The sequence below is a fragment of the Lactuca virosa genome, chromosome 7 (assembly GCF_052849685.1).
Source record: "Lactuca virosa cultivar CGN04683 chromosome 7, Lactuca_virosa_CGN04683_v6, whole genome shotgun sequence".
NCBI lineage: Eukaryota > Viridiplantae > Streptophyta > Magnoliopsida > Asterales > Asteraceae > Lactuca > Lactuca virosa.
The window spans coordinates 132,623,056-132,631,368 of record NC_136432.1 but is presented as its reverse complement, the minus strand read 5'-3'; the positions used below and the strand labels follow the sequence as shown (position 1 = coordinate 132,631,368).

At 33.6% G+C, this 8,313-nt stretch overlaps 1 pseudogene; it reads right to left on the bottom strand.

The window, feature by feature from the left end:
* Positions 1-4,432: 4,432 nt before the first annotated feature.
* Positions 4,433-7,718, bottom strand: LOC145127158 (alpha-glucan water dikinase, chloroplastic-like; annotated as a pseudogene).
* Between the last annotated feature and the right edge of the window lie 595 nt (positions 7,719-8,313).

Genomic DNA, 8,313 nt, shown 5'->3' with positions numbered 1-8,313 from the left:
GTCTTATCCAAGACAACACAACTTACCAATTTCAAATGTGCAAGAATAAGAAAACTTTTTTTTCAATTCCACATTTCTTGAGTGTTATAAACCTACTTAAGACTTGTCACTCAATTCACAATCTTGGAATATAACTCTAAGACTTGATATTGGAACGAAGTATCATTGACTTCTTGATTTTAACCATTTCTACAATTCTCGATTCCTCTTCTTAGACATACAAATGCACTAAGACTCACTTGGAGGATCAATTGAGATATGGTTCTTAATCATTAAGACTTATCATAAAACACAATAAAAGGTACTCTCCCTTCTTCTTAGAATAGAGAAACTTTTATCTTTCTGCCTTCTTGATTCTTCTTATTCGTTATGCTATTGATTGAAACTCTTCCGATCAACTCAGAATTATACTTAATCTTATAAGTATAACCATATTTACTAAACTTTAGTAAATCATGACGAATATCTTTATCACTCTTGTGGTGGACTTGATCAACGCACAACCTAGTGTACTCGATCTCCTAGTCCTTCTCTTGACACTTTGCCAAAGAAATAGTCTAAATTCCAAATATAAAGTTTCTCATTCATCACGCAACCAAGTTGTATGATTCCAAGTTTCTGTCCAATTGAAACTTGGGCGATGAGAATCTTCCTTTATTTGGTAAATTCTCGATATTTCCACAAATAACATAATTAAGAATCAAATCCATTATTGCTAATAGTAGAAACATTCAAAACATCAATTTTTCATACATGCCACTGCAAGGATAAATAAATAAGACAAAATCAAAATTTATATTATTGCGGAAAAAATTTGTCCTTACAATGCAATTCAACTGAAAAACTATGCTATTACATATTTCTTATCAATCTATCCTAACTCTAGAGTAGCAGCTCAAAAATCTGATCTTCGAATCCATGCGATCAAAATCCATTTCTTCATGATCAGATTCAACACGCTTCTTCCTTAAGCTTCCTCTCTTTTCTTCGATCCTGCAAAACTTCAAAATGTAATCTTATCACATCACATATTAAGAATCAAAGAATAGGAACATATAGAGTTAGTTAATGGGTTTTACCTAAAGTAGAGCCATACGTCTTGACTCTCCCATCTCTTAGATCTCTCAGGTAAACAGGGCAGCTTCGTCTCCAATGCCCCTTCTCTTGGCAATAGAAGCAAATGGACTCTTTTGGAATGACACAAGGAACAATCTCAGAATTTACCTTTTCTGGATTCCTAATGTCACCATTTTCAATGTCCATTGAAGTTTGTGAGTTTGATTCACCAGACAAATTTGCTTGATCAGCACGCCAAATCATTGCTGATTCAGCAGCTATAAGCAAATAGGTCAAATCAATGAGGGTCACGTCATGGTCCATCATATAGTACTCTCTAACGAACTCACTATATGATTCAGGAAGCGACTGAAGAACCCAGTCAACAGCCAACTCACCTGAAATCTCGACACCCAACATCTTTAACCTGTCAATGTGTGACTTTATCTCCAAGACGTGTGCACACACAGGTTTCCCATCTTCGTGTTTACTTGCCAATAGGGCTTGAGTGAGCTTGAACTTTTCAAGCCTTTGAACTTGTGGGTTAGGGAGAATAATTGGAGGAGGTGGTGGAAGTGAAGCATGACTCTCATTTCCTTGATCGTATCGTGGAACGTCGTCTTCATTTGGAAAGCTTGTTCCAAGGGACTTGGGAAGACCATTGTAAGATTTAGACATCTTTAAAACGGGAGAAAATTCAAGTTAGGTTGATTGAGTCCTTAATAAAACACCCAAATGAGTTATTAAGGCTAGGATCCAACACAACACTCTACAACCTAGAAGAGGGATGCCGTAATCTAGTTGCAGAATATTTGAAGGTAGGTAAATGACGATTTACCAATTTCCACCATGAAAAACGAAAAAGAAGTTTAAGTTTTAAATGAATTGAAACTCCTAGATCTTTTGAGATTCATTGAAATTTTCAATGGCATGTTTAATCTCGATTATGCCCTTCAAATTTACGACTGGGATGCCGAGGATCACAAACAAGGTGTGAATAACCATACAAATCTACGTGATGCACTCAATGCTACTATCACCTAATCAATGTGCCGGTTAATCACACATGCTCCATTGATCTATGATAAACATCGATCCACCCTTCACGACCAATGTTAACCCCAAATTAGTGTGCCGGTTAACCACGCACGCTCCACTAACGTTTGGCAAAGGTGTGAAGTGTAATTCCATGGATTAGCATACAATTTCACATTTTGCCTAAAGTAACTATGATGTGGGAATTTCTAAAAGCATTTAGTTACTTTGTACTTCATTATACTTATAATGGAAGGTTTCATCCTATCCTACCCGTTCGGCTAACGACCCTCCACCAGTCAAGAGTGCGGTGGGTAAGAGTGGATACCCATTCAATCGCCATTTTATAGGCAATTTCCTTAAACACCCCTTATAGACCAGCTTTGTGAATGAGGCCTACTAACGGTAAGACTGACTGTTTACTCATACATATATATAATATTAGACTTTTAATGTTATATATAGTATAGGGTGTATTTTACACTTTTAAAATACTAGGTGATCTAATTTAATAAATTATACTTTTAATTTAATTAAATGTAAACCAAAACTTTATGGGTTTATTAAATCTCTTTTAATTATACACCTTAATTAATTAATAAAACCATAAGGGTGTAATTTGAACTTTTCAAAAACTAGGGTTTTAGAATTTAACATTTTAAAATTAAACTTTTAATCAAAATTTAAATTCCAAAACTTGAGGGCAAGTTTTGAAACTTTTCAAAACAATTAGGTTTAAAAAAATTTTTCGAAAAATTAAAACCTTTTAATCTTAAATATTAAAATTTGATTTAATAATTATCCAAAATTAAACAATTAATTTGAATTATTAAATCTTGGAGGATATCTATTAAATTAAACAATTAGTTTAACCTAATCCCTTAAATCCCCTAAAATTCGAAATTATGGGATGGGATAATTCAAAATCTTTAATTACCAAATTTAAACACTTAAAAGATAATTACAAGATATGACATTATCCAAATCCCTAAAAATTAGGATCTAATCTTGGGGAGGAGGCCAATTTCGAAATCCTAGGGTTGGATAACCCTAGAATTCGAAATCTTGGATGCTAAGGAAAGGATTTGGGAAACCCTAACCAAATTTCGAAATTTAGGGTTTATGAACCCTAATTTCGAAAATCATGCCTTTAGGGTTTATTGGCTATAAACCCTAATATGTCAAATTCATACTTTTGTATAGAATCTAATTGAAAACAAAAACCAATGGCTCTGATACCACTGATGGGTTTTATACAAACAATCCTATGTGTGCATGCAACCCTAGATTCGGATCTATGTTTTCACTATTAGTTATACAACTTCATGAACACAAAAGAACCCTAGCATGCATCTATTATTTTCGAAATTGAAATAGGAGAATAGAATACATACCTTTTGTTGTTATGTAGTAATAACAACTAGTTCCTTGAGTTTCCTTAGCTCTTGAAAGCAAGTACCACAAGTGTAGTACCTCTAATGGCTCACAAACACACTTTGAGTGAGAGGATGAATATGAGAGAGAGGAGGAAGGGTACTAAGCTCCAAAATTCAGCCCTAGTAGGGTTTTCCCAAGGAGTAGTCGAATTCTAGTGCCTTAGGGTGCTATTTATACTTGAGGCTAGCTAGGGTTTCAAGGTGGAAACCCTAATCCCTTAGGGCCTAAGCAAGTCCATGGACTCCTTTCCTTAAGCCCTTGGACGAAAACTCCTAGATCCTTCTAGGATTTTCGTTCAAGCCTTAATAAAGGTGATCCAATAGCCCAAAGCTCAACTATCAAATAATTACAAAACAACCCCTGTACTTTTAATTAATTCCTTTAATCCCGAAATTAATTCCTAATTAATTTCTGATTAAATACTAATTAATAATACGATTCCAAATTAATATATTATTCATATAATATATTAACAAATCATATTTATACCCTAATTTATTATTCTTAACAATAAACCAGCCTATTTCCTCAACAGTCATCCTGTCTAGTCACCAGTGTGAAGGCAACCCAAAAGGACCATGCTCACAATCGGGTCAAGTACATACCAAAATAGTTATGGACTTAGACACTAATCCAACAAAGACTTAATAATAAAGTATAGGATTTGGTTTATACCTGGGTTCCAAACAGTTATGAATTTTGTACTGTAACTCAAAACTCAGATTAGGTCTTGAAACTCCATAAGAATCTACATAGAAAAATGGAAAATACATTTATATAATGAATCGGTAAGAAAAATGAAGATAAAGGTAAGTAATTGATGAAAAATCTCAATAGCAGAATGAAGTTGTTATCCTACGAAAACTTTGTTTTCTTCTAAGAAAGCCACTTGATCTAATGTTGTCTACGATAGCCACTCGATCTAATTTACAATCACATCAAACAAAAATTAAAAAAAAAATTATGCTACATACCTTAGGAGAATCAAGTTTATATTTCTTAGAAATGAAACTCAATGCCCGACCTGGATAAGCTCCTACCCAAGTCTCCCCAAGACGCTTTACAACCTGTAGCATAACAATAGATGATGAAATGAAATTTTGTATAAAGTTAATATAAATATTGGTTAAGCGAAATAAGATTAATTTTATTATTTATAGAAAACAAGTGAGATTGAATAATAGAGAAAAAAGAAACCTCGACATATATCTCTGATAGATCTCCAGAAGATGGATTTGTGGTATGAATAACAAATGCATTTTAAAGCCCAAACCTGGAAAATCAAACCAAAAGAGATTTTTTTTTGTATATTAGGGTTCATAGTAAAAAGTAGAATGGTATAATAAGTTAGGAATCATGTTGTTCTAACCAACCTTCTTTATAGCAGTCATTGCTTGTTCCCATCTTTTCTCACTTTCATCCCTTGGCCATGGCATGCCATAGCTTTTCATTTTGTTTTTCAGCTCTTGTTCCTAAAATAACCCAAATGTAGAAAAGACGGAAATAACCTCGTCATGTAAGGAATGCAGTCTGAAATAACAAAATGGGACTTACTAGCTAGGGTGGTGGAACAAGGTCCAACACTGTCTTGCGGATCTCCTGAAGGACTTCAAAGTCTCCTGCTTCTAATTTTTTCTTTAAGGTTTTCAACTTCTCGGACACATCGTGCAAATTAATGTATTTTTTTATCAACTCTTTTGAAATTAAAAAAAAAATGTACTAAAGCACCAATATTGAAAAGAATATGAAGTGCCTTATTTTTTTCATCAGAAATAACTTTCTCAAAACTTCCAAAAGGTAAAGCCGCCGAAGTAGGAATTCGAACCCACGATGGTACTTTTCCTTTTAGGTATGCAATGTTACGTGATTTAGCTCCAACCTTAAAAAGTTTAACAAAAGTAAATTACAAAACAACATTAAATTCTGATATTACATCAGAATTATTATAACATAAACAACTACAACATAAACCTCTCACCATTTCACTTGTGAACTCTTCAACTGAAACAACAAATTTACCTGCAAACTCCTTTTTGACCAATATTATATTTGATGGCAAACCAACTTCTTCTGAATTATTTGATTGTTTTAAATCTCCCTCTTGCACCTCACTAAGGTGTTGTTTGTTTTTTCGAAGTGAGAATTCATAAAGTCTGCGGACCACCTCTGCAATCCCCTGTAGCAGGAGAGGTGGAACAAACGGCTGCAACCTATAATAAATAACATGTTTGTTTTTTAACATCTGCAGACTGCTGCAGTACACTGAAATTTAAATAAACTAATTTTATAAACTGAAAATAGTTTTCAACACCGAAATTTTGATAATTCTAGTCTTAAAACATTGAAAGAATAGTAAAAAGAATATGTAAAAAAACAAAAATATAAAACTTTTTAAAAAAAAATTAAAAAAATATAAAAGAAGCGAATAGTTTTATTTTAGAAAAAAACTAATTTTAAAAAACATAAAAAAAATGTATTGCAAACGATGTCTACAAAGTTCGTAAAAAATTACACACGTTAAAAAGATGTAATTGAAACTGAAAATATTATTTTCAGAAACGGTAAAAAATTAAAAAAATCAAAGTTTTTTTTTTAAAAATCAAGTTTAAAAAATTTGTGGAAACTATAGAAAGAAATTGTATCAAATCCGTAAATAAAAGTTAAAAAAAAATCGAAGTTAAAAAAAAAAAATAAGTTTAAAAAAAAATAAGTTATACCAAAATTCTAAAAAAAACACTTAGAAAAAATGAAAGATGAAGAGGTTTGAAGAGGCAAGTTAAGTGTTGCGCCACGCAGCACACACGCAGAGGTTTTGTAGTCTGAAGTCTTCCATAAAACAAACTGACGCGAGAGAGAAAGTGTTGCGCGTGTGTTGCGCCGTGCAGCCAGAAGTGGTTTGAAGAAGTTTTTTTTAAAAAACTAACAGCACCTAAGATCATCCAAACACAAAGAGAGTAATTTGTTGAAATATAAGATGAAAATTCAAGATTTATAAAAGGAAATGATGTTACCTGTAAGTTATATCAGCTGGAGTAGGTTTTAGTTCTAACAATTTCCCTTGTTTTTCCCGAAGATCATTCAAAATATTTGGATCAAAACATGTTGCAAAGCAAACTTTGCTGTTTCTTGCATGAACAGAAACATGAGATAGAACATCTGGCATGTCGGGTGTTATTACAGCAACTGTTCCATCCGTGATTTCTTCTTCACCCCTTACTGATTTTGCTACTAAAATTGTTGGTGATTCATAAGATTTGTTTTGAACAGAAAGTAACTCATCAACCACCATAATGTACCCAACAGCTTCAATTGGGCTGATTACCTTCACCTCTGATGTTTGTATCTGTATAGGCCATACAACTACAATTCTTGATGCATTTTTCTTTACATTCATTCCTGCTCATGGTCATGTTATACCATGAAGTCCGCGAGTCTGGAAATTTCACATGAAAATACTTGATAAACCCATCTGTTCTGCAATCCAATGGTGTTCGCCTCACACAACCACCCGACCAATCTGCTGTCCCCCATCCCTTTTGGTTTCTGGGCATGAACCTTAACTCATCTAAACAACCACATCTTTGTGAGGTCAAAACGCTGCAGGTTCCCCAAGCATAACAAATGTTGTATCCATCACAAAAATCACTTTGTAACTGAAAGAAAAGCTGTCATTTCTTAGCATCACATAAAAGAAAGAAAAAAGCATTAAAACTTTGATACTCAGTTAGAGTATTTCATTTTATAGATTTTTTAAAATCAAGAATAACAATAGTAGGAAATACCTTCCCTGTAGTTGCATCGTTCTGCATCATCACCCACTTGAAGATATGAATTAGACACAAATCTATAGTGATACAAATATCTTGGAAAAACGTAAAATAAATTCAATCGGTATTTTGTACTTTTACTTTCATGCAGGCATTTCACCGAACACCTATAGTGCAACAACACATAATATTTCGCCTAATACATTATATATGCTATGGCCTCAAATATGAAATATTAAAGGAGTCTTCATTGAAAAGACTATCTATTTATCAAATCAAGTACCAACTGTTTTATGATCATTATGTTCACCTCCTCTGTACAGAATTATCACCCTCATACTACATACTTTTTTCATCATTCACAACACCATAAATATAGAAGATAGAATGATGAGGAAGATCAATCTTTACCTGATTATCCATCGTGCATAATCAAAATCAGCTAAAGAATTCATAACAAGTAAAATCCCACCTGATGTAAGGCATCGGTGTGGAAAACTAGGGATAAAAATACAATACCTAGATAACCATGGCGACAATGTTTGAGGAAGACGGGGATGAAAATCGAGAAATCGTAATTTCTTAGAAGGAGGTTGTTCTTGAGAAGGCGGTTGTTCTTGAGAAATCGTAATTTCTAAGAAATCGTAATTTCTTAGAAGGCGGTTGTTCTTGAGAAGGAAATAAGAACAGCCAGGCAACTTCCGTGGTCTTGTTTTCCGACTTAGAGCATAGTCTAACATAGCTCACGGGACAATTTCGGTAGAGAAGTAGAAAAGGACATTGTGGTAGCAAAAGTCGCTGCTAACGGAAGGCAGAAGAGATGAATAGGTAATAGATAAACCCAATCATACCAATTCCTTCAGAAAGTTCAACCAAGTGAGGCGAGATTGTCGATCGATTGTTACAGAGGCCAGAGAGCACCAAGTGTTTTCGTTCTTGAAAAAAGCCCTAGTTCCTACGATTTTGTGGAATTTAGTAGTACTGATACTTCGGTCGAGGCGCGTCTGAAATAATTATA